Source organism: Phyllobates terribilis, unplaced genomic scaffold (genome assembly GCF_046119375.1).
Source record: "Phyllobates terribilis strain yellow unplaced genomic scaffold, ASM4611937v1 Scaffold_3__8_contigs__length_932513732, whole genome shotgun sequence".
Classification (NCBI taxonomy): Eukaryota; Metazoa; Chordata; class Amphibia; order Anura; family Dendrobatidae; genus Phyllobates; species Phyllobates terribilis.
This window is the reverse complement of record NW_027362763.1, coordinates 10,729,642-10,748,074: the sequence shown is the minus strand read 5'-3', so window position 1 is coordinate 10,748,074 and position 18,433 is coordinate 10,729,642. Positions and strand designations below refer to the sequence as shown.

General features: G+C 41.4%; 40 non-coding genes across 40 annotated transcripts; all 40 read right to left on the bottom strand.

Moving 5' to 3' along the window:
* Positions 1–475: 475 nt before the first annotated feature.
* TRNAV-UAC (transfer RNA valine (anticodon UAC)) lies at positions 476–548 on the bottom strand. The gene has a single exon. It is a non-coding gene; the product is annotated as a tRNA-Val (tRNA).
* Positions 549–634: 86 nt separating this feature from the next.
* Positions 635–707, bottom strand: TRNAI-AAU (transfer RNA isoleucine (anticodon AAU)). The gene has a single exon. It is a non-coding gene; the product is annotated as a tRNA-Ile (tRNA).
* Positions 708–931: 224 nt separating this feature from the next.
* On the bottom strand, positions 932–1,004 carry TRNAV-UAC (transfer RNA valine (anticodon UAC)). The gene has a single exon. It is a non-coding gene; the product is annotated as a tRNA-Val (tRNA).
* A 415-nt stretch (positions 1,005–1,419) lies between these two features.
* Positions 1,420–1,492, bottom strand: TRNAV-CAC (transfer RNA valine (anticodon CAC)). The gene has a single exon. It is a non-coding gene; the product is annotated as a tRNA-Val (tRNA).
* Positions 1,493–1,578: 86 nt separating this feature from the next.
* TRNAV-AAC (transfer RNA valine (anticodon AAC)) lies at positions 1,579–1,651 on the bottom strand. The gene has a single exon. It is a non-coding gene; the product is annotated as a tRNA-Val (tRNA).
* A 224-nt stretch (positions 1,652–1,875) lies between these two features.
* TRNAV-UAC (transfer RNA valine (anticodon UAC)) lies at positions 1,876–1,948 on the bottom strand. Its single transcript has one exon. It is a non-coding gene; the product is annotated as a tRNA-Val (tRNA).
* A 415-nt stretch (positions 1,949–2,363) lies between these two features.
* On the bottom strand, positions 2,364–2,436 carry TRNAV-CAC (transfer RNA valine (anticodon CAC)). Its single transcript has one exon. It is a non-coding gene; the product is annotated as a tRNA-Val (tRNA).
* A 713-nt stretch (positions 2,437–3,149) lies between these two features.
* On the bottom strand, positions 3,150–3,222 carry TRNAV-CAC (transfer RNA valine (anticodon CAC)). Its single transcript has one exon. It is a non-coding gene; the product is annotated as a tRNA-Val (tRNA).
* An 86-nt stretch (positions 3,223–3,308) lies between these two features.
* Positions 3,309–3,381, bottom strand: TRNAV-AAC (transfer RNA valine (anticodon AAC)). The gene has a single exon. It is a non-coding gene; the product is annotated as a tRNA-Val (tRNA).
* A 224-nt stretch (positions 3,382–3,605) lies between these two features.
* TRNAV-UAC (transfer RNA valine (anticodon UAC)) lies at positions 3,606–3,678 on the bottom strand. Its single transcript has one exon. It is a non-coding gene; the product is annotated as a tRNA-Val (tRNA).
* Positions 3,679–4,093: 415 nt separating this feature from the next.
* On the bottom strand, positions 4,094–4,166 carry TRNAV-CAC (transfer RNA valine (anticodon CAC)). The gene has a single exon. It is a non-coding gene; the product is annotated as a tRNA-Val (tRNA).
* Positions 4,167–4,879: 713 nt separating this feature from the next.
* TRNAV-CAC (transfer RNA valine (anticodon CAC)) lies at positions 4,880–4,952 on the bottom strand. Its single transcript has one exon. It is a non-coding gene; the product is annotated as a tRNA-Val (tRNA).
* Positions 4,953–5,038: 86 nt separating this feature from the next.
* Positions 5,039–5,111, bottom strand: TRNAV-AAC (transfer RNA valine (anticodon AAC)). The gene has a single exon. It is a non-coding gene; the product is annotated as a tRNA-Val (tRNA).
* A 224-nt stretch (positions 5,112–5,335) lies between these two features.
* On the bottom strand, positions 5,336–5,408 carry TRNAV-UAC (transfer RNA valine (anticodon UAC)). The gene has a single exon. It is a non-coding gene; the product is annotated as a tRNA-Val (tRNA).
* A 574-nt stretch (positions 5,409–5,982) lies between these two features.
* TRNAV-AAC (transfer RNA valine (anticodon AAC)) lies at positions 5,983–6,055 on the bottom strand. Its single transcript has one exon. It is a non-coding gene; the product is annotated as a tRNA-Val (tRNA).
* A 224-nt stretch (positions 6,056–6,279) lies between these two features.
* TRNAV-UAC (transfer RNA valine (anticodon UAC)) lies at positions 6,280–6,352 on the bottom strand. The gene has a single exon. It is a non-coding gene; the product is annotated as a tRNA-Val (tRNA).
* A 415-nt stretch (positions 6,353–6,767) lies between these two features.
* Positions 6,768–6,840, bottom strand: TRNAV-CAC (transfer RNA valine (anticodon CAC)). Its single transcript has one exon. It is a non-coding gene; the product is annotated as a tRNA-Val (tRNA).
* Positions 6,841–6,926: 86 nt separating this feature from the next.
* Positions 6,927–6,999, bottom strand: TRNAV-AAC (transfer RNA valine (anticodon AAC)). Its single transcript has one exon. It is a non-coding gene; the product is annotated as a tRNA-Val (tRNA).
* Positions 7,000–7,223: 224 nt separating this feature from the next.
* TRNAV-UAC (transfer RNA valine (anticodon UAC)) lies at positions 7,224–7,296 on the bottom strand. The gene has a single exon. It is a non-coding gene; the product is annotated as a tRNA-Val (tRNA).
* A 415-nt stretch (positions 7,297–7,711) lies between these two features.
* TRNAV-CAC (transfer RNA valine (anticodon CAC)) lies at positions 7,712–7,784 on the bottom strand. The gene has a single exon. It is a non-coding gene; the product is annotated as a tRNA-Val (tRNA).
* An 85-nt stretch (positions 7,785–7,869) lies between these two features.
* TRNAV-AAC (transfer RNA valine (anticodon AAC)) lies at positions 7,870–7,942 on the bottom strand. The gene has a single exon. It is a non-coding gene; the product is annotated as a tRNA-Val (tRNA).
* A 224-nt stretch (positions 7,943–8,166) lies between these two features.
* TRNAV-UAC (transfer RNA valine (anticodon UAC)) lies at positions 8,167–8,239 on the bottom strand. The gene has a single exon. It is a non-coding gene; the product is annotated as a tRNA-Val (tRNA).
* Positions 8,240–8,654: 415 nt separating this feature from the next.
* Positions 8,655–8,727, bottom strand: TRNAV-CAC (transfer RNA valine (anticodon CAC)). The gene has a single exon. It is a non-coding gene; the product is annotated as a tRNA-Val (tRNA).
* An 86-nt stretch (positions 8,728–8,813) lies between these two features.
* TRNAV-AAC (transfer RNA valine (anticodon AAC)) lies at positions 8,814–8,886 on the bottom strand. The gene has a single exon. It is a non-coding gene; the product is annotated as a tRNA-Val (tRNA).
* Positions 8,887–9,598: 712 nt separating this feature from the next.
* Positions 9,599–9,671, bottom strand: TRNAV-CAC (transfer RNA valine (anticodon CAC)). The gene has a single exon. It is a non-coding gene; the product is annotated as a tRNA-Val (tRNA).
* An 86-nt stretch (positions 9,672–9,757) lies between these two features.
* On the bottom strand, positions 9,758–9,830 carry TRNAV-AAC (transfer RNA valine (anticodon AAC)). The gene has a single exon. It is a non-coding gene; the product is annotated as a tRNA-Val (tRNA).
* A 712-nt stretch (positions 9,831–10,542) lies between these two features.
* TRNAV-CAC (transfer RNA valine (anticodon CAC)) lies at positions 10,543–10,615 on the bottom strand. Its single transcript has one exon. It is a non-coding gene; the product is annotated as a tRNA-Val (tRNA).
* An 86-nt stretch (positions 10,616–10,701) lies between these two features.
* Positions 10,702–10,774, bottom strand: TRNAV-AAC (transfer RNA valine (anticodon AAC)). The gene has a single exon. It is a non-coding gene; the product is annotated as a tRNA-Val (tRNA).
* Positions 10,775–10,998: 224 nt separating this feature from the next.
* Positions 10,999–11,071, bottom strand: TRNAV-UAC (transfer RNA valine (anticodon UAC)). The gene has a single exon. It is a non-coding gene; the product is annotated as a tRNA-Val (tRNA).
* A 415-nt stretch (positions 11,072–11,486) lies between these two features.
* Positions 11,487–11,559, bottom strand: TRNAV-CAC (transfer RNA valine (anticodon CAC)). The gene has a single exon. It is a non-coding gene; the product is annotated as a tRNA-Val (tRNA).
* Positions 11,560–11,644: 85 nt separating this feature from the next.
* On the bottom strand, positions 11,645–11,717 carry TRNAV-AAC (transfer RNA valine (anticodon AAC)). The gene has a single exon. It is a non-coding gene; the product is annotated as a tRNA-Val (tRNA).
* Positions 11,718–12,429: 712 nt separating this feature from the next.
* TRNAV-CAC (transfer RNA valine (anticodon CAC)) lies at positions 12,430–12,502 on the bottom strand. Its single transcript has one exon. It is a non-coding gene; the product is annotated as a tRNA-Val (tRNA).
* An 86-nt stretch (positions 12,503–12,588) lies between these two features.
* TRNAV-AAC (transfer RNA valine (anticodon AAC)) lies at positions 12,589–12,661 on the bottom strand. Its single transcript has one exon. It is a non-coding gene; the product is annotated as a tRNA-Val (tRNA).
* Positions 12,662–14,933: 2,272 nt separating this feature from the next.
* Positions 14,934–15,006, bottom strand: TRNAV-CAC (transfer RNA valine (anticodon CAC)). Its single transcript has one exon. It is a non-coding gene; the product is annotated as a tRNA-Val (tRNA).
* An 86-nt stretch (positions 15,007–15,092) lies between these two features.
* Positions 15,093–15,165, bottom strand: TRNAV-CAC (transfer RNA valine (anticodon CAC)). Its single transcript has one exon. It is a non-coding gene; the product is annotated as a tRNA-Val (tRNA).
* An 873-nt stretch (positions 15,166–16,038) lies between these two features.
* On the bottom strand, positions 16,039–16,111 carry TRNAV-CAC (transfer RNA valine (anticodon CAC)). Its single transcript has one exon. It is a non-coding gene; the product is annotated as a tRNA-Val (tRNA).
* Positions 16,112–16,197: 86 nt separating this feature from the next.
* TRNAV-AAC (transfer RNA valine (anticodon AAC)) lies at positions 16,198–16,270 on the bottom strand. The gene has a single exon. It is a non-coding gene; the product is annotated as a tRNA-Val (tRNA).
* Positions 16,271–16,494: 224 nt separating this feature from the next.
* TRNAV-UAC (transfer RNA valine (anticodon UAC)) lies at positions 16,495–16,565 on the bottom strand. The gene has a single exon. It is a non-coding gene; the product is annotated as a tRNA-Val (tRNA).
* A 1,605-nt stretch (positions 16,566–18,170) lies between these two features.
* Positions 18,171–18,243, bottom strand: TRNAV-CAC (transfer RNA valine (anticodon CAC)). Its single transcript has one exon. It is a non-coding gene; the product is annotated as a tRNA-Val (tRNA).
* An 86-nt stretch (positions 18,244–18,329) lies between these two features.
* On the bottom strand, positions 18,330–18,402 carry TRNAV-AAC (transfer RNA valine (anticodon AAC)). The gene has a single exon. It is a non-coding gene; the product is annotated as a tRNA-Val (tRNA).
* Positions 18,403–18,433: the final 31 nt, after the last annotated feature.

Below are 18,433 nucleotides of genomic sequence, written 5' to 3'. Positions count from 1 at the left end.
TGTCAAACCGGGGACCTTTCGCATGTAAAGCAAACGTGATAACCACTACACTACCGAAACTTCATGAAAAGGAGTGAAATGTTCACGTCAAGCAATCAAGAGCAAAAGTGGAAACAGAGTAATGGCATCATCTGAAAAGCGAAACTTGCATCTTTCAATGAGGGAACTTTTCACTTGTCAGGCTAACGTGATTCTGGTTTAAACGTAGCTGAGCTGGATTTGCATGGAAAAAAACATTTTGGACAAAGCATTCTCATGCCTTTGTCCAAAAGCCAAAAAGAAAGAGAAAAAGCACGTAGATGCCTAGTTTTGCACCCTAAAACTCTCAGGTGTTACTTGAATTGTGATAACCTATCAAGTGTCAAAACCACACACTGTTGTCAAAAGCAAACTCACGTAGAAATCGTAGCAGTGAAAAAAATGCTGCTCAAACCAACAATATAATCTTGCATTTGGAAATAAAGAATAAATCACATGTTTCTGCCCGGTATCAAACCGGGGACAATTCGCGTGTAAGGCGAACGTGATAACCGCTACACTACAGAAACAAGACGGAAAAAGCTTCTGTGGTCACGGCATGCAATCAAGATCAAGGACCGAAAGGCAAACGCTTTGATAGCAAACAATAAAATTATGTTTCTGCCCAGTTTCGAACTGGGGACCTTTCACATATTAGGCGAACGTGATAACCGCTATACTACAGAAACTTACAGTACTACCAAAGACATTCACACATACCTAAATGCATTTGAACAAAATCATCCACCCAAAGCCAACAGGTTTACCTAAATGTTTAAAAACAGGACAAAGGGAATTTTTCAACCAGGGAACATGCGTTCATTTGTCAGGCCATTGTGAATCAAATGGGTGAAAATCATGCTGCCCAAACCAACAGTATAGCCTTGTGTGAGAAAAAATGCTCACAAACACATGTTTCTGCCCGGTGTCGAACCAGGGACCTTTCGCGTGTAAAGCGAACGTGATAACCACTACACTACAGAAACTTCATGAAAAGGAGTGAAATGTTCACGTCAAGCAATCAAGAGCAAAAGTGGAAACAGAGTAATGGCATCATCTGAAAAGCAAAACTTGCATCTTTCAATGAGGGAACTTTTCACTTGTCAGGCTAACGTGATTCTGGTTTAAACGTAGCTGAGCTGGATTTGCATGGAAAAAAACATTTTGGACAAAGCATTCTCATGCCTTTGTCCAAAAGCCAAAAAGAAAGAGAAAAAGCACGTAGATGCCTAGTTTTGCACCCTAAAACTCTCAGGTGTTACTTCAATTGTGATAACCTATCAACTGTCAAAACCACACACTGTTGTCAAAAGCAAACTCACGTAGAAATCGTAGCAGTGAAAAAAATGCTGCTCAAACCAACAATATAATCTTGCATTTGGAAATAAAGAATAAATCACATGTTTCTGCCCGGTATCGAACCGGGGAAATTTCGCGTGTGAGGCGAACGTGATAACCGCTACACTACAGAAACTAGACATGTAAAGCTTCTGTGGTCACGGCATACAATCAAGATCAAGGACCGAAAGGCAAACGCTTTGATTGCAAACAATAATATTATGTTTTTGCCCAGTTTCGAACTGGGGACCTTTCGCGTGTTAGGCGAACGTGATAACCAATACACTACAGAAACTCACGGTACTACCAAAGACATTCACACATACCTAAATGCAATTGAACAAAATCATCCACACAAAGCCAACAGGTTTACCTCAATGTTTAAAAACAGGACAAAGGGCATTTTTCAACCAGGGAACATGCATTCATTTGTCAGGCCATTGTGAATCAAATGGGTGAAAATCATGCTGCCCAAACCAACAGTATAGCCTTGTGTGAGAAAAAATGCTCACAAACACATGTTTCTGCCCGCTGTCAAACCGGGGACCTTTCGCGTGTAAAGCGAACGTGATAACCACTACACTACAGAAACTTCATGAAAAGGAGTGAAATGTTCACGTCAAGCAATCAAGAGCAAAAGTGGAAACAGAGTAATGGCATCATCTGAAAAGCAAAACTTGCATCTTTCAATGAGGGAACTTTTCACTTGTCAGGCTAACGTGATTCTGGTTTAAACGTAGCTGAGCTGGATTTGCATGGAAAAAAACATTTTGGACAAAGCATTCTCATGCCTTTGTCCAAAAGCCAAAAAGAAAGAGAAAAAGCACGTAGATGCCTAGTTTTGCACCCTAAAACTCTCAGGTGTTACTTCAATTGTGATAACCTATCAACTGTCAAAACCACACACTGTTGTCAAAAGCAAACTCACGTAGAAATCGTAGCGGTGAAAAAAATGCTGCTCAAACCAACAGTATAACCTTGCATTTGGAAATAAAGAATAAATCACATGTTTCTGCTCGGTATCGAACCGGGGACATTACGCATGTGAGGCGAACGTGATAACCGCTACACTACAGAAACTCACAGTACTACCAAAGACATTCACACATACCTAAATGCAATTGAACAAAATCATCCACCCAAAGCCAACAGGTTTACCTCAATGTTTAAAAACAGGACAAAGGGCATTTTTCAACCAGGGAACATGCGTTCATTTGTCAGGCCATTGTGAATCAAATGGGTGAAAATCATGCTGCCCAAACCAACAGTATAGCCTTGTGTGAGAAAAAATGCTCACAAACACATGTTTCTGCCCAGTGTCAAACCAGGGACCTTTCACGTGTAAAGCGAACGTGATAACCACTACACTACAGAATCTTCATGAAAAGGAGTGAAATGTTCATGTCAAGCAATCAAGAGCAAAAGTGGAAACAGAGTAATGGCATCATCTGAAAAGCAAAACTTGCATCTTTCAATGAGGGAACTTTTCACTTGTCAGGCTAACGTGATTCTGGTTTAAACGTAGCTGAGCTGGATTTGCATGGAAAAAAAACATTTTGGACAAAGCATTCTCATGCCTTTGTCCAAAAGCCAAAAAGAAAGAGAAAAAGCACGTAGATGCCTAGTTTTGCACCCTAAAACTCTCAGGTGTTACTTCAATTGTGATAACCTATCAACTGTCAAAACCACACACTGTTGTCAAAAGCAAACTCACGTAGAAATCGTAGCAGTGAAAAAAATGCTGCTCAAACCAACAATATAATCTTGCATTTGGAAATAAAGAATAAATCACATGTTTCTGCCCGGTATCGAACCGGGGAAATTTCGCGTGTGAGGCGAACGTGATAACCGCTACACTACAGAAACTAGACATGTAAAGCTTCTGTGGTCACGGCATACAATCAAGATCAAGGACCGAAAGGCAAACGCTTTGATTGCAAACAATAATATTATGTTTTTGCCCAGTTTCGAACTGGGGACCTTTCGCGTGTTAGGCGAACGTGATAACCAATACACTACAGAAACTCACGGTACTACCAAAGACATTCACACATACCTAAATGCAATTGAACAAAATCATCCACACAAAGCCAACAGGTTTACCTCAATGTTTAAAAACAGGACAAAGGGCATTTTTCAACCAGGGAACATGCATTCATTTGTCAGGCCATTGTGAATCAAATGGGTGAAAATCATGCTGCCCAAACCAACAGTATAGCCTTGTGTGAGAAAAAATGCTCACAAACACATGTTTCTGCCCGCTGTCAAACCGGGGACCTTTCGCGTGTAAAGCGAACGTGATAACCACTACACTACAGAAACTTCATGAAAAGGAGTGAAATGTTCACGTCAAGCAATCAAGAGCAAAAGTGGAAACAGAGTAATGGCATCATCTGAAAAGCAAAACTTGCATCTTTCAATGAGGGAACTTTTCACTTGTCAGGCTAACGTGATTCTGGTTTAAACGTAGCTGAGCTGGATTTGCATGGAAAAAAACATTTTGGACAAAGCATTCTCATGCCTTTGTCCAAAAGCCAAAAAGAAAGAGAAAAAGCACGTAGATGCCTAGTTTTGCACCCTAAAACTCTCAGGTGTTACTTCAATTGTGATAACCTATCAACTGTCAAAACCACACACTGTTGTCAAAAGCAAACTCACGTAGAAATCGTAGCGGTGAAAAAAATGCTGCTCAAACCAACAGTATAACCTTGCATTTGGAAATAAAGAATAAATCACATGTTTCTGCTCGGTATCGAACCGGGGACATTACGCATGTGAGGCGAACGTGATAACCGCTACACTACAGAAACTCACAGTACTACCAAAGACATTCACACATACCTAAATGCAATTGAACAAAATCATCCACCCAAAGCCAACAGGTTTACCTCAATGTTTAAAAACAGGACAAAGGGCATTTTTCAACCAGGGAACATGCGTTCATTTGTCAGGCCATTGTGAATCAAATGGGTGAAAATCATGCTGCCCAAACCAACAGTATAGCCTTGTGTGAGAAAAAATGCTCACAAACACATGTTTCTGCCCAGTGTCAAACCAGGGACCTTTCGCGTGTAAAGCGAACGTGATAACCACTACACTACAGAATCTTCATGAAAAGGAGTGAAATGTTCATGTCAAGCAATCAAGAGCAAAAGTGGAAACAGAGTAATGGCATCATCTGAAAAGCAAAACTTGCATCTTTCAATGAGGGAACTTTTCACTTGTCAGGCTAACGTGATTCTGGTTTAAACGTAGCTGAGCTGGATTTGCATGGAAAAAAAACATTTTGGACAAAGCATTCTCATGCCTTTGTCCAAAAGCCAAAAAGAAAGAGAAAAAGCACGTAGATGCCTAGTTTTGCACCCTAAAACTCTCAGGTGTTACTTGAATTGTGATAACCTATCAACTGTCAAAACCACACACTGTTGTCAAAAGCAAACTCACGTAGAAATCGTAGCGGTGAAAAAAATGCTACTCAAACCAACAATATAATCTTGCATTTGGAAATAAAGAATAAATCACACGTTTCTGCCCGGTATCGAAGCGGGGACATTTCGCGTGTGAGGCGAACGTGATAACCGCTACACTACAGAAACTAGACGGAAAAAGCTTCTGTGGTCACGGCATGCAATCAAGATCAAGGACCGAAAGGCAAACGCTTTGATTGCAAACAATAAAATTATGTTTCTGCCCAGTTTCGAACTGGGGACCTTTCGCGTGTTAGGCGAACGTGATAACCGCTACACTACAAAAACTCACAGTACTACCAAAGACATTCACACATACCTAAATGCAATTGAACAAAATCATCCACCCAAAGCCAACAGGTTTACCTCAATGTTTAAAAACAGGACAAAGGGCATTTTTCAACCAGGGAACATGCGTTCATTTGTCAGGCCATTGTGAATCAAATGGGTGAAAATCATGCTGCCCAAACCAACAGTATAGCCTTGTGTGAGAAAAATTGCTCACAAACACATGTTTCTGCCCGGTGTCAAACCAGGGACCTTTCGCGTGTAAAGCGAACGTGATAACCACTACACTACAGAAACTTCATGAAAAGGAGTGAAATGTTCACGTCAAGCAATCAAGAGCAAAAGTGGAAACAGAGTAATTGCATCATCTGAAAAGCAAAACTTGCATCTTTCAATGAGGGAACTTTTCACTTGTCAGGCTAACGTGATTCTGGTTTAAACGTAGCTGAGCTGGATTTGCATGGAAAAAAACATTTTGGACAAAGCATTCTCATGCCTTTGTCCAAAAGCCAAAAAGAAAGAGAAAAAGCACGTAGATGCCTAGTTTTGCACCCTAAAACTCTCAGGTGTTACTTGAATTGTGATAACCTATCAACTGTCAAAACCACACACTGTTGTCAAAAGCAAACTCACGTAGAAATCGTAGCGGTGAAAAAAATGCTACTCAAACCAACAATATAATCTTGCATTTGGAAATAAAGAATAAATCACACGTTTCTGCCCGGTATCGAAGCGGGGACATTTCGCGTGTGAGGCGAACGTGATAACCGCTACAATACAGAAACTAGACGGAAAAAGCTTCTGTGGTCACGGCATGCAATCAAGATCAAGGACCGAAAGGCAAACGCTTTGATTGCAAACAATAAAATTATGTTTCTGCCCAGTTTCGAACTGGGGACCTTTCGCGTGTTAGGCGAACGTGATAACCGCTACACTACAAAAACTCACAGTACTACCAAAGACATTCACACATACCTAAATGCAATTGAACAAAATCATCCACCCAAAGCCAACAGGTTTACCTCAATGTTTAAAAACAGGACAAAGGGCATTTTTCAACCAGGGAACATGCGTTCATTTGTCAGGCCATTGTGAATCAAATGGGTGAAAATCATGCTGCCCAAACCAACAGTATAGCCTTGTGTGAGAAAAAATGCTCACAAACACATGTTTCTGCCCGGTGTCAAACCAGGGACCTTTCGCGTGTAAAGCGAACGTGATAACCACTACACTACAGAAACTTCATGAAAAGGAGTGAAATGTTCACGTCAAGCAATCAAGAGCAAAAGTGGAAACAGAGTAATTGCATCATCTGAAAAGCAAAACTTGCATCTTTCAATGAGGGAACTTTTCACTTGTCAGGCTAACGTGATTCTGGTTTAAACGTAGCTGAGCTGGATTTGCATGGAAAAAAACATTTTGGACAAAGCATTCTCATGCCTTTGTCCAAAAGCCAAAAAGAAAGAGAAAAAGCACGTAGATGCCTAGTTTTGCACCCTAAAACTCTCAGGTGTTACTTGAATTGTGATAACCTATAAACTGTCAAAACCACACACTGTTGTCAAAAGCAAACTCACGTAGAAATCGTAGCGGTGAAAAAAATGCTACTCAAACCAACAATATAATCTTGCATTTGGAAATAAAGAATAAATCACATGTTTCTGCCCGGTATCGAAGCGGGGACATTTCGCGTGTGAGGCGAACGTGATAACCGCTACACTACAGAAACTAGACGGAAAAAGCTTCTGTGGTCACGGCATGCAATCAAGATCAAGGACCGAAAGGCAAACGCTTTGATAGCAAACAATAAAATTATGTTTCTGCCCAGTTTCGAACTGGGGACCTTTCGCGTGTTAGGTGAACGTGATAACCGCTACACTACAGAAACTCACGGTACTACCAAGCACATTCACACATACCTAAATGCAATTGAACAAAATCATCCACCCAAAGCCAACAAGTTTACCTCAATGTTTAAAAACAGGACAAAGGGCATTTTTCAACCAGGGAACATGCGTTCATTTGTCAGGCCATTGTGAATCAAATGGGTGAAAATCATGCTGCCCAAACCAACAGTATACCCTTGTGTGAGAAAAAATGCTCACAAACACATGTTTCTGCCCGGTGTCAAACCGGGGACCTTTCACGTGTAAAGCGAAAGTGATAACCACTACACTACAGAAACTTCATGAAAAGGAGTGAAATGTTCAAGTCAAGCAATCAAGAGCAAAAGTGGAAACAGAGTAATGGCATCATCTGAAAAGCAAAACTTGCATCTTTCCATGAGGGAACTTTTCACTTGTCAGGCTAACGTGATTCTGGTTTAAACGTAGCTGAGCTGGATTTGCATGGAAAAAAACATTTTGGACAAAGCATTCTCATGCCTTTGTCCAAAAGCGAAAAAGAAAGAGAAAAAGCACGTAGATGCCTAGTTTTGCACCCTAAAACTCTCAGGTGTTACTTGAATTGTGATAACCTATCAACTGTCAAAACCACACACTGTTGTCAAAAGCAAACTCACGTAGAAATCGTAGCGGTGAAAAAAATGCTGCTCAAACCAACAATATAATCTTGCATTTGGAAATAAATAATAAATCACATGTTTCTGCCCGGTATCGAACCGGGGACCTTTCGCGTGTGAGGCGAACGTTATAACCGCTACACTACAGAAACTAGATGAAAAAACTTCTGTGGTCACGGCATGCAATCAAGATTAAGGACAGAAAGGCAAACGCTTTGATAGCAAACAAGAGAATTATGTTTCTGCCCAGTTTCGAACTGGGGACCTTTCGCGTGTTAGGCGAACATGATATCCGCTACACTACATAAACTCACGGTACTACCAAAGACATTCACACATACCTAAATGCAATTGAACAAAGTCATCCACCCAAAGCTAACAAGTTTACCTCAATGTTTAAAAACAGGACAAAGGGCATTTTTCAACCAGGGAACATGCGTTCATTTGTCAGGCCATTGTGAATCAAATGGGTGAAAATCATGCTGCCCAAACCAACAGTATAGCCTTGTGTGAGAAAAAATGCTCACAAACATATGTTTCTGCCCGGTGTCGAACCGGGGACCTTTCGCGTGTAAAGCGAACGTGATAACCACTACACTACAGAAACTTCATGAAAAGGAGTGAAATGTTCACGTCAAGCAATCAAGAGCAAAAGTGGAAACAGAGTAATGGCATCATCTGAAAAGCAAAACTTGCATCTTTCAATGAGGGAACTTTTCACTTGTCAGGCTAACGTGATTCTGGTTTAAACGTAGCTGAGCTGGATTTGCATGGAAAAAAACATTTTGGACAAAGCATTCTCATGCCTTTGTCCAAAAGCCAAAAAGAAAGAGAAAAAGCACGTAGATACCTAGTTTTGCACCCTAAAACTCTCAGGTGTTACTTGAATTGTGATAACCTATCAACTGTCAAAACCACACACTGTTGTCAAAAGCAAACTCACGTAGAAATCGTAGCGGTGAAAAAAATGCTGCTCAAACCAACAATATAATCTTGCATTTGGAAATAAAGAATAAATCACATGTTTCTGCCCGGTATCGAACCAGGGACCTCTCGCGTGTGAGGCGAACGTGATAACCGCTACACTACAGAAACTAGACCGGAAAAGCTTCTGTGGTCACGGCATGCAATCAAGATCAAGGACCGAAAGGCAAACGCTTTGATAGCAAACAATAAAATTAGGTTTCTGCCCAGTTTCGAACTGGGGACCGTTCGCGTGTTATGCGAACGTGATAACCGCTACACTACAGAAACTCACAGTACTACCACACACATTCACACATACCTAAATGCAATTGAACAAAATCATCCACCCAAAGCCAACAGGTTTACCTCAATGTTTAAAAACAGGACAAAGGGCATTTTTCAACCAGGGAACATGCATTCATTTGTCAGGCCATTGTGAATCAAATGGGTGAAAATCATGCTGCCCAAACCAACAGTATAGCCTTGTGTGAGAAAAAATGCTCACAAACACATGTTTCTGCCCGGTGTCGAATCGGGGACCTTTCGCGTGTAATACAAACGTGATAACCACTACACTACAGAAACTTCATGAAAAGGAGTGAAATGTTCACGTCAAGTAATCAAGAGCAAATGTGGAAACAGAGTAATGGCATCATCTGAAAAGCAAAACTTGCATCTTTCAATGAGGGAACTTTTCACTTGTCAGGCTAACGTGATTCTGGTTTAAACGTAGCTGAGCTGGATTTGCATGGAAAAAAACATTTTGGACAAAGCATTCTCATGCCTTTGTCCAAAAGCCAAAAAGAAAGAGAAAAAGCATGTAGATGCCTAGTTTTGCACCCTAAAACTCTCAGGTGTTACTTGAATTGTGATAACCTATCAACTGTCAAAACCACACACTGTTGTCAAAAGCAAACTCACGTAGAAATCGTAGCGGTGAAAAAAATGCTGCTCAAACCAACAATATAATCTTGCATTTGGAAATAAAGAATAAATCACATGTTTCTGCCCGGTATCGAACCGGGGACCTTTCGCGTGTGAGGCGAATGTGATAACCGCTACACTACAGAAACTAGACGGAAAAAGCTTCTGTGGTCACGGCATGCAATCAAGATCAAGGACCGAAAGGCAAACGCTTTGATAGCAAACAATAAAATAATGTTTCTGCCCAGTTTCGAACTGGGGACCTTTCGCGTGTTGGGCGAACGTGATAACCGCTACACTACAGAAACTCACAGTACTACCAAAGACATTCACACATACCTAAATGCAATTGAACAAAATCATCCACCCAAAGCCAACAGGTTTACCTCAATGTTTAAAAACAGGACAAAGGGCATTTTTCAACCAGGGAACATGCGTTCATTTGTCAGGCCATTGTGAATCAAATGGGTGAAAATCATGCTGCCCAAACCAACAGTATAGCCTTGTGTGAGAAAAAATGCTCACAAACACATGTTTCTGCCCAGTGTCAAACCAGGGACCTTTCGCGTGTAAAGCGAACGTGATAACCACTACACTACAGAATCTTCATGAAAAGGAGTGAAATGTTCATGTCAAGCAATCAAGAGCAAAAGTGGAAACAGAGTAATGGCATCATCTGAAAAGCAAAACTTGCATCTTTCAATGAGGGAACTTTTCACTTGTCAGGCTAACGTGATTCTGGTTTAAACGTAGCTGAGCTGGATTTGCATGGAAAAAAACATTTTGGACAAAGCATTCTCATGCCTTTGTCCAAAAGCCAAAAAGAAAGAGAAAAAGCACGTAGATGCCTAGTTTTGCACCCTAAAACTCTCAGGTGTTACTTGAATTGTGATAACCTATCAACTGTCAAAACCACACACTGTTGTCAAAAGCAAACTCACGTAGAAATCGTAGCGGTGAAAAAAATGCTACTCAAACCAACAATATAATCTTGCATTTGGAAATAAAGAATAAATCACACGTTTCTGCCCGGTATCGAAGCGGGGACATTTCGCGTGTGAGGCGAACGTGATAACCGCTACACTACAGAAACTAGACGGAAAAAGCTTCTGTGGTCACGGCATGCAATCAAGATCAAGGACCGAAAGGCAAACGCTTTGATTGCAAACAATAAAATTATGTTTCTGCCCAGTTTCGAACTGGGGACCTTTCGCGTGTTAGGCGAACGTGATAACCGCTACACTACAAAAACTCACAGTACTACCAAAGACATTCACACATACCTAAATGCAATTGAACAAAATCATCCACCCAAAGCCAACAGGTTTACCTCAATGTTTAAAAACAGGACAAAGGGCATTTTTCAACCAGGGAACATGCGTTCATTTGTCAGGCCATTGTGAATCAAATGGGTGAAAATCATGCTGCCCAAACCAACAGTATAGCCTTGTGTGAGAAAAAATGCTCACAAACACATGTTTCTGCCCGGTGTCAAACCAGGGACCTTTCGCGTGTAAAGCGAACGTGATAACCACTACACTACAGAAACTTCATGAAAAGGAGTGAAATGTTCACGTCAAGCAATCAAGAGCAAAAGTGGAAACAGAGTAATTGCATCATCTGAAAAGCAAAACTTGCATCTTTCAATGAGGGAACTTTTCACTTGTCAGGCTAACGTGATTGTGGTTTAAACGTAGCTGAGCTGGATTTGCATGGAAAAAAACATTTTGGACAAAGCATTCTCATGCCTTTGTCCAAAAGCCAAAAAGAAAGAGAAAAAGCACGTAGATGCCTAGTTTTGCACCCTAAAACTCTCAGGTGTTACTTGAATTGTGATAACCTATAAACTGTCAAAACCACACACTGTTGTCAAAAGCAAACTCACGTAGAAATCGTAGCGGTGAAAAAAATGCTACTCAAACCAACAATATAATCTTGCATTTGGAAATAAAGAATAAATCACATGTTTCTGCCCGGTATCGAAGCGGGGACATTTCGCGTGTGAGGCGAACGTGATAACCGCTACACTACAGAAACTAGATGAAAAAACTTCTGTGGTCACGGCATGCAATCAAGATTAAGGACAGAAAGGCAAACGCTTTGATAGCAAACAAGAGAATTATGTTTCTGCCCAGTTTCGAACTGGGGACCTTTCGCGTGTTAGGCGAACATGATATCCGCTACACTACATAAACTCACGGTACTAGCAAAGACATTCACACATACCTAAATGCAATTGAACAAAATCATCCACCCAAAGCTAACAAGTTTACCTCAATGTTTAAAAACAGGACAAAGGGCATTTTTCAACCAGGGAACATGCGTTCATTTGTCAGGCCATTGTGAATCAAATGGGTGAAAATCATGCTGCCCAAACCAACAGTATAGCCTTGTGTGAGAAAAAATGCTCACAAACATATGTTTCTGCCCGGTGTCGAATCGGGGACCTTTCGCGTGTAATACAAACGTGATAACCACTACACTACAGAAACTTCATGAAAAGGAGTGAAATGTTCACGTCAAGTAATCAAGAGCAAATGTGGAAACAGAGTAATGGCATCATCTGAAAAGCAAAACTTGCATCTTTCAATGAGGGAACTTTTCACTTGTCAGGCTAACGTGATTCTGGTTTAAACGTAGCTGAGCTGGATTTGCATGGAAAAAAACATTTTGGACAAAGCATTCTCATGCCTTTGTCCAAAAGCCAAAAAGAAAGAGAAAAAGCATGTAGATGCCTAGTTTTGCACCCTAAAACTCTCAGGTGTTACTTGAATTGTGATAACCTATCAACTGTCAAAACCACACACTGTTGTCAAAAGCAAACTCACGTAGAAATCGTAGCGGTGAAAAAAATGCTGCTCAAACCAACAATATAATCTTGCATTTGGAAATAAAGAATAAATCACATGTTTCTGCCCGGTATCGAACCGGGGACCTTTCGCGTGTGAGGCGAATGTGATAACCGCTACACTACAGAAACTAGACGGAAAAAGCTTCTGTGGTCACGGCATGCAATCAAGATCAAGGACCGAAAGGCAAACGCTTTGATAGCAAACAATAAAATTATGTTTCTGCCCAGTTTCAAACTGGGGACCTTTCGCGTGTTGGGCGAACGTGATAACCGCTACACTACAGAACCTCACGGTACTACCAAAGACATTCACACATACCTAAATGCAATTGAACAAAATCATCCACCCAAAGCCAACAGGTTTACCTCAATGTTTAAAAACAGGACAAAGGGCATTTTTCAACCAGGGAACATGCGTTCATTTGTCAGGCCATTGTGAATCAAATGGGTGAAAATCATGCTGCCCAAACCAACAGTATAGCCTTGTGAGAAAAAATGCTCACATACACATGTTTCTGCCCGGTGTCGAACCGGGGACCTTTCGCGTGTAAAGCAAATGTGATAACCACTACACTACAGTCATGGCCAAAAGTTTTGAGAATGACACCAAAATTATATTTTCACATGATCTGCTGGCCTCTGGTTTTTATTAGTGTTTGTCTGATGTTTATATCACATACAGAAATATAAATGCAATCATATTATGAGTACCAATAGGTTATATTGACAGTTATAATGAGTTAATGCAGCAAGTCAATATTTGCAGTGTTGCCCTTTCTTCTTCAAGACCTCTGTAATTCTCCCTGGCATGCTCTCAATCAACTTTTGGACCAAATCCTGACTGATAGCAGTCCATTCTTGCATAATCAATGCTTGCATTTTGCCAGAATTTGTTGGGTTTTGTTTGTCCACCCGTCTCTTGATGATTGACCACAAGTTCTCAACGGGATTAAGATCTGGAGAGTTTCCAGGCCATGGACCCAAAATCTCTATGTTTTGTTCCATGAGCCATTTAGTTATCACCTTTGCTTTATGGCAAGATGCTCCATCATGCTGGAAAAGGCATTGTTGGGCGCCAAACTGCTCTTGGACGGTTGGGAGAAGTTGCTCTTGGAGGACATTCTGGTACCATTCTTTATTCATGGCTGTGTTTTTAGGCAAGACTGTGAGTGAGCCGATTCCCTTGGCTGAGAAGCAACCCCACACATGAATGGTTTCAGGATGCTTTACAGTTGACATGAGACAAGACTGGTGGAAGCGCTCACCTCTTCTTTTCCGAATAAGCTGTTTTCCAGATGTCCCAAACAATCGAAAAGGGGATTCATCAGAGAAAATGACTTTGCCCCAGTCCTCAGCAGTCCACTCCCTGTACCTTTTGCAGAATATCAGTCGGTCCCTGATGTTTTTTCTGGAGAGAAGTGGCTTCTTTGCTGCCCTCCTTGAAACCAGCCCTTGCTCAAAGAGTCTCCGCCTCACAGTGCGTGCAGAAGCACTCACACCAGCCTGCTGCCATTCCTGGCACTGCTGGTAGTCCGATCCCACAGCTGAAACAGTTTTAAGATACGGTCCTGGCGCTTGCTGGTCTTTCTTGGGCGCCCTGGAGCCTTTTTGACAACAATGGAAGCTCTCTCCTTGAAGTTCTTGATGATGCGATAGATTGTTGACTGAGGTGCAATCTTTGTAGCTGCGATACTCTTCCCTGTTAGGCCATTTTTGTGCAGTGCAATGATGGCTGCACGTGTTTCTTTAGAGATAACCATGGTTAACTGAAGAGAAACAATGATACCAAGAACCAGCCTCCTTTTAAAGTGTCCAGTGATGTCATTCTTACTTAATCATGACTGATTGATCTCCAGCCCTGTCCTCATCAACACCCACACCTGTGTTAATGGATCAATCACTAAAACGATGTTAGCTGCTCCTTTTAAGGCAGGACTGCAATGATGTTGAAATGCGTTTTGGGGGTTAAAGTTCATTTTCTGGGCAAATATTGACTTTGCAAGTACAGTAATTGCTGTTAAGCTGATCACTCTTTGACATTCAGGAGTATATGCAAATTGCCATTACAAAAAATGAAGCAGTAAACTTTGAAAAAATTACTATTTGTCTCATTCTCAATACTTTTGGCCATGACTGTACAGAAACTTCATGAAAAGGAGTGAAATGTTCACGTCAAGTAATCAAAAGCAAAAGTGGAAACAGAGTAATGGCATCATCTGAAAAGCAAAACTTGCATCTTTCAATGAGGGAACTTTTCACTTGTCAGGTTAACGTGATTCTGGTTTAAACGTAGCTGAGCTGGATTTGCATGGAAAAAAACATTTTGGACAAAGCATTCTCATGCCTTTGTCCAAAAGCCAAAAAGAAAGAGAAAAAGCATGTAGATGCCTAGTTTTGCACCCTAAAACTCTCAGGTGTTACTTGAATTGTGATAACCTATCAACTGTCAAAACCACACACTGTTGTCAAAAGCAAACTCACGTAGAAATCGTAGCGGTGAAAAAAATGCTGCTCAAACCAACAATATAATCTTGCATTTGGAAATAAAGAATAAATCACATGTTTCTGCCCGGTATCGAACCGAGGACCTTTCGCGTGTGAGGCGAACGTGATAACCGCTACACTACAGAAACTAGACGGAAAAAGCTTCTGTGGTCACGGCATGCAATCAAGATCAAGGACCGAAAGGCAAACGCTTTGATAGCAAACAATAAAATTATGTTTCTGCCTAGTTTCGAACTGGGGACCTTTCGCGTGTGAGGCGAACGTGATAACCGCTACTCTACAGAAACTAGACGGAAAAAGCTTTTGTGGTCACGGCATGCAATCAAGATCAAGGACCGAAAGGCAAACGCTTTGATAGCAAACAATACAATTATGTTTCTGCCCAGTTTCAAACTGTAGACCTTTTGCGTGTTAGGCGAACGTGATAACCGCTACATTGCAGAAACTCACGGTACTACCAAAGACATTCACACATACCTAAATGCAATTGAACAAAATCATCCACCCAAAGCCAACAGGTTTACCTCAATGTTTAAAAACAGGACAAAGGGCATTTTTCAACCAGGGAACATGCATTCATTTGTCAGGCCATTGTGAATCAAATGGGTGAAAATCATGCTGCCCAAACCAACAGTATAGCCTTGTGTGAGAAAAAATGCTCACAAACACAAGTTTCTGCCCGGTGTCAAAACAGGGATCTTTCGCGTGTAAAGCGAACGTGATAACCACTACACTACAGAAACTTCATGAAAAGGAGTGAAATGTGTTCACGTCAAGCAATCAAGAGCAAAAGTGGAAACAGAGTAATGGCATCATCTGAAAAGCAAAACTTGCATCTTTCAATGAGGGAACTTTTCACTTGTCAGGCTAACGTGATTCTGGTTTAAACGTAGCTGAGCTGGATTTGCATGGAAAAAAACATTTTGGACAAAGCATTCTCATGCCTTTGTCCAAAAACCAAAAAGAAAGAGAAGAAGCACGTAGATGCCTAGTTTTGCACCCTAAAACTCTCAGGTGTTACTTGAATTGTGATAACCTATCAACTGTCAAAACCACACACTGTTGTCAAAAGCAAACTCACGTAGAAATCGTAGCGGTGAAAAAAATGCTGCTCAAACCAACAATATAATCTTGCATTTGGAAATAAAGAATAAATCACATGTTTCTGCCCGGTATCGAACCGGGGACCTTTCGCGTGTGAGGCGAATGTGATAACCGCTACACTACAGAAACTAGACGGAAAAAGCTTCTGTGGTCACGGCATGCAATCAAGATCAAGGACCGAAAGGCAAACGCTTTGATAGCAAACAATAAAATTATGTTTCTGCCCAGTTTCGAACTGGGGACCTTTCGCGTGTTGGGCGAACGTGATAACCGCTACACTACAGAACCTCACGGTACTACCAAAGACATTCACACATACCTAAATGCAATTGAACAAAATCATCCACCCAAAGCCAACAGGTTTACCTCAATGTTTAAAAACAGGACAAAGGGCATTTTTCAACCAGGGAACATGCGTTCATTTGTCAGGCCATTGTGAATCAAATGGGTGAAAATCATGCTGCCCAAACCAACAGTATAGCCTTGTGTGAGAAAAAATGCTCACATACACATGTTTCTGCCCGGTGTCGAACCGGGGACCTTTCGCGTGTAAAGCAAACGTGATAACCACTACACTACAGTCATGACCAAAAGTTTTGAGAATGACACCAAAATTATATTTTCACATGATCTGCTGGCCTCTGGTTTTTATTAGTGTTTGTCTGATGTTTATATCACATACAGAAATATAAATGCAATCATATTATGAGTACCAATAGGTTATATTGACAGTTATAATGAGTTAATGCAGCAAGTCAATATTTGCAGTGTTGCCCTTTCTTCTTCAAGACCTCTGTAATTCTCCCTGGCATGCTCTCAATCAACTTTTGGACCAAATCCTGACTGATAGCAGTCCATTCTTGCATAATCAATGCTTGCATTTTGCCAGAATTTGTTGGGTTTTGTTTGTCCACCCGTCTCTTGATGATTGACCACAAGTTCTCAACGGGATTAAGATCTGGAGAGTTTCCAGGCCATGGACCCAAAATCTCTATGTTTTGTTCCATGAGCCATTTAGTTATCACCTTTGCTTTATGGCAAGATGCTCCATCATGCTGGAAAAGGCATTGTTGGGCGCCAAACTGCTCTTGGACGGTTGGGAGAAGTTGCTCTTGGAGGACATTCTGGTACCATTCTTTATTCATGGCTGTGTTTTTAGGCAAGACTGTGAGTGAGCCGATTCCCTTGGCTGAGAAGCAACCCCACACATGAATGGTTTCAGGATGCTTTACAGTTGACATGAGACAAGACTGGTGGAAGCGCTCACCTCTTCTTTTCCGAATAAGCTGTTTTCCAGATGTCCCAAACAATCGAAAAGGGGATTCATCAGAGAAAATGACTTTGCCCCAGTCCTCAGCAGTCCACTCCCTGTACCTTTTGCAGAATATCAGTCGGTCCCTGATGTTTTTTCTGGAGAGAAGTGGCTTCTTTGCTGCCCTCCTTGAAACCAGCCCTTGCTCAAAGAGTCTCCGCCTCACAGTGCGTGCAGAAGCACTCACACCAGCCTGCTGCCATTCCTGGCACTGCTGGTAGTCCGATCCCACAGCTGAAACAGTTTTAAGATACGGTCCTGGCGCTTGCTGGTCTTTCTTGGGCGCCCTGGAGCCTTTTTGACAACAATGGAAGCTCTCTCCTTGAAGTTCTTGATGATGCGATAGATTGTTGACTGAGGTGCAATCTTTGTAGCTGCGATACTCTTCCCTGTTAGGCCATTTTTGTGCAGTGCAATGATGGCTGCACGTGTTTCTTTAGAGATAACCATGGTTAACTGAAGAGAAACAATGATACCAAGAACCAGCCTCCTGGTTCTTGGTATCATCTGAAAAGCAGAGTAATGGCATCATCTGAAAAGCAAAACTTGCATCTTTCAATGAGGGAACTTTTCACTTGTCAGGCTAACGTGATTCTGGTTTAAACGTAGCTGAGCTGGATTTGCATGGAAAAAAACATTTTGGACAAAGCATTCTCATGCCTTTGTCCAAAAGCCAAAAAGAAAGAGAAAAAGCACGTAGATGTCTAGTTTTGCACTCTAAAACTCTCAGGTGTTACTTGAATTGTGATAGCCTATCAACTGTCAAAACCACACACAGTTGTCAAAAGCAAACTCACGTAGAAATCGTAGCGGTGAAAAAAATGCTGCTCAAACCAACAATATAATCTTGCATTTGGAAATAAAGAATAAATCACATGTTTCTGCCCGGTATCAAACCGGGGACTTTTTGCGTGTGAGGCGAACGTGATAACCGCTACACTACAGAAACTAGACGGAAAAAGCTTCTGTGGTCACGGCATGCAATCAAGATCAAGGACCGAAAGGCAAACGCTTTGATAGCAAACAATAAAATTATGTTTCTGCCCAGTTTCGAACTGGGGACCTTTCGCGTGTTAGGCGAACGTGATAACCGCTACACCGCAGAAACTCACGGTACTACCAAAGTCATTCACACATAC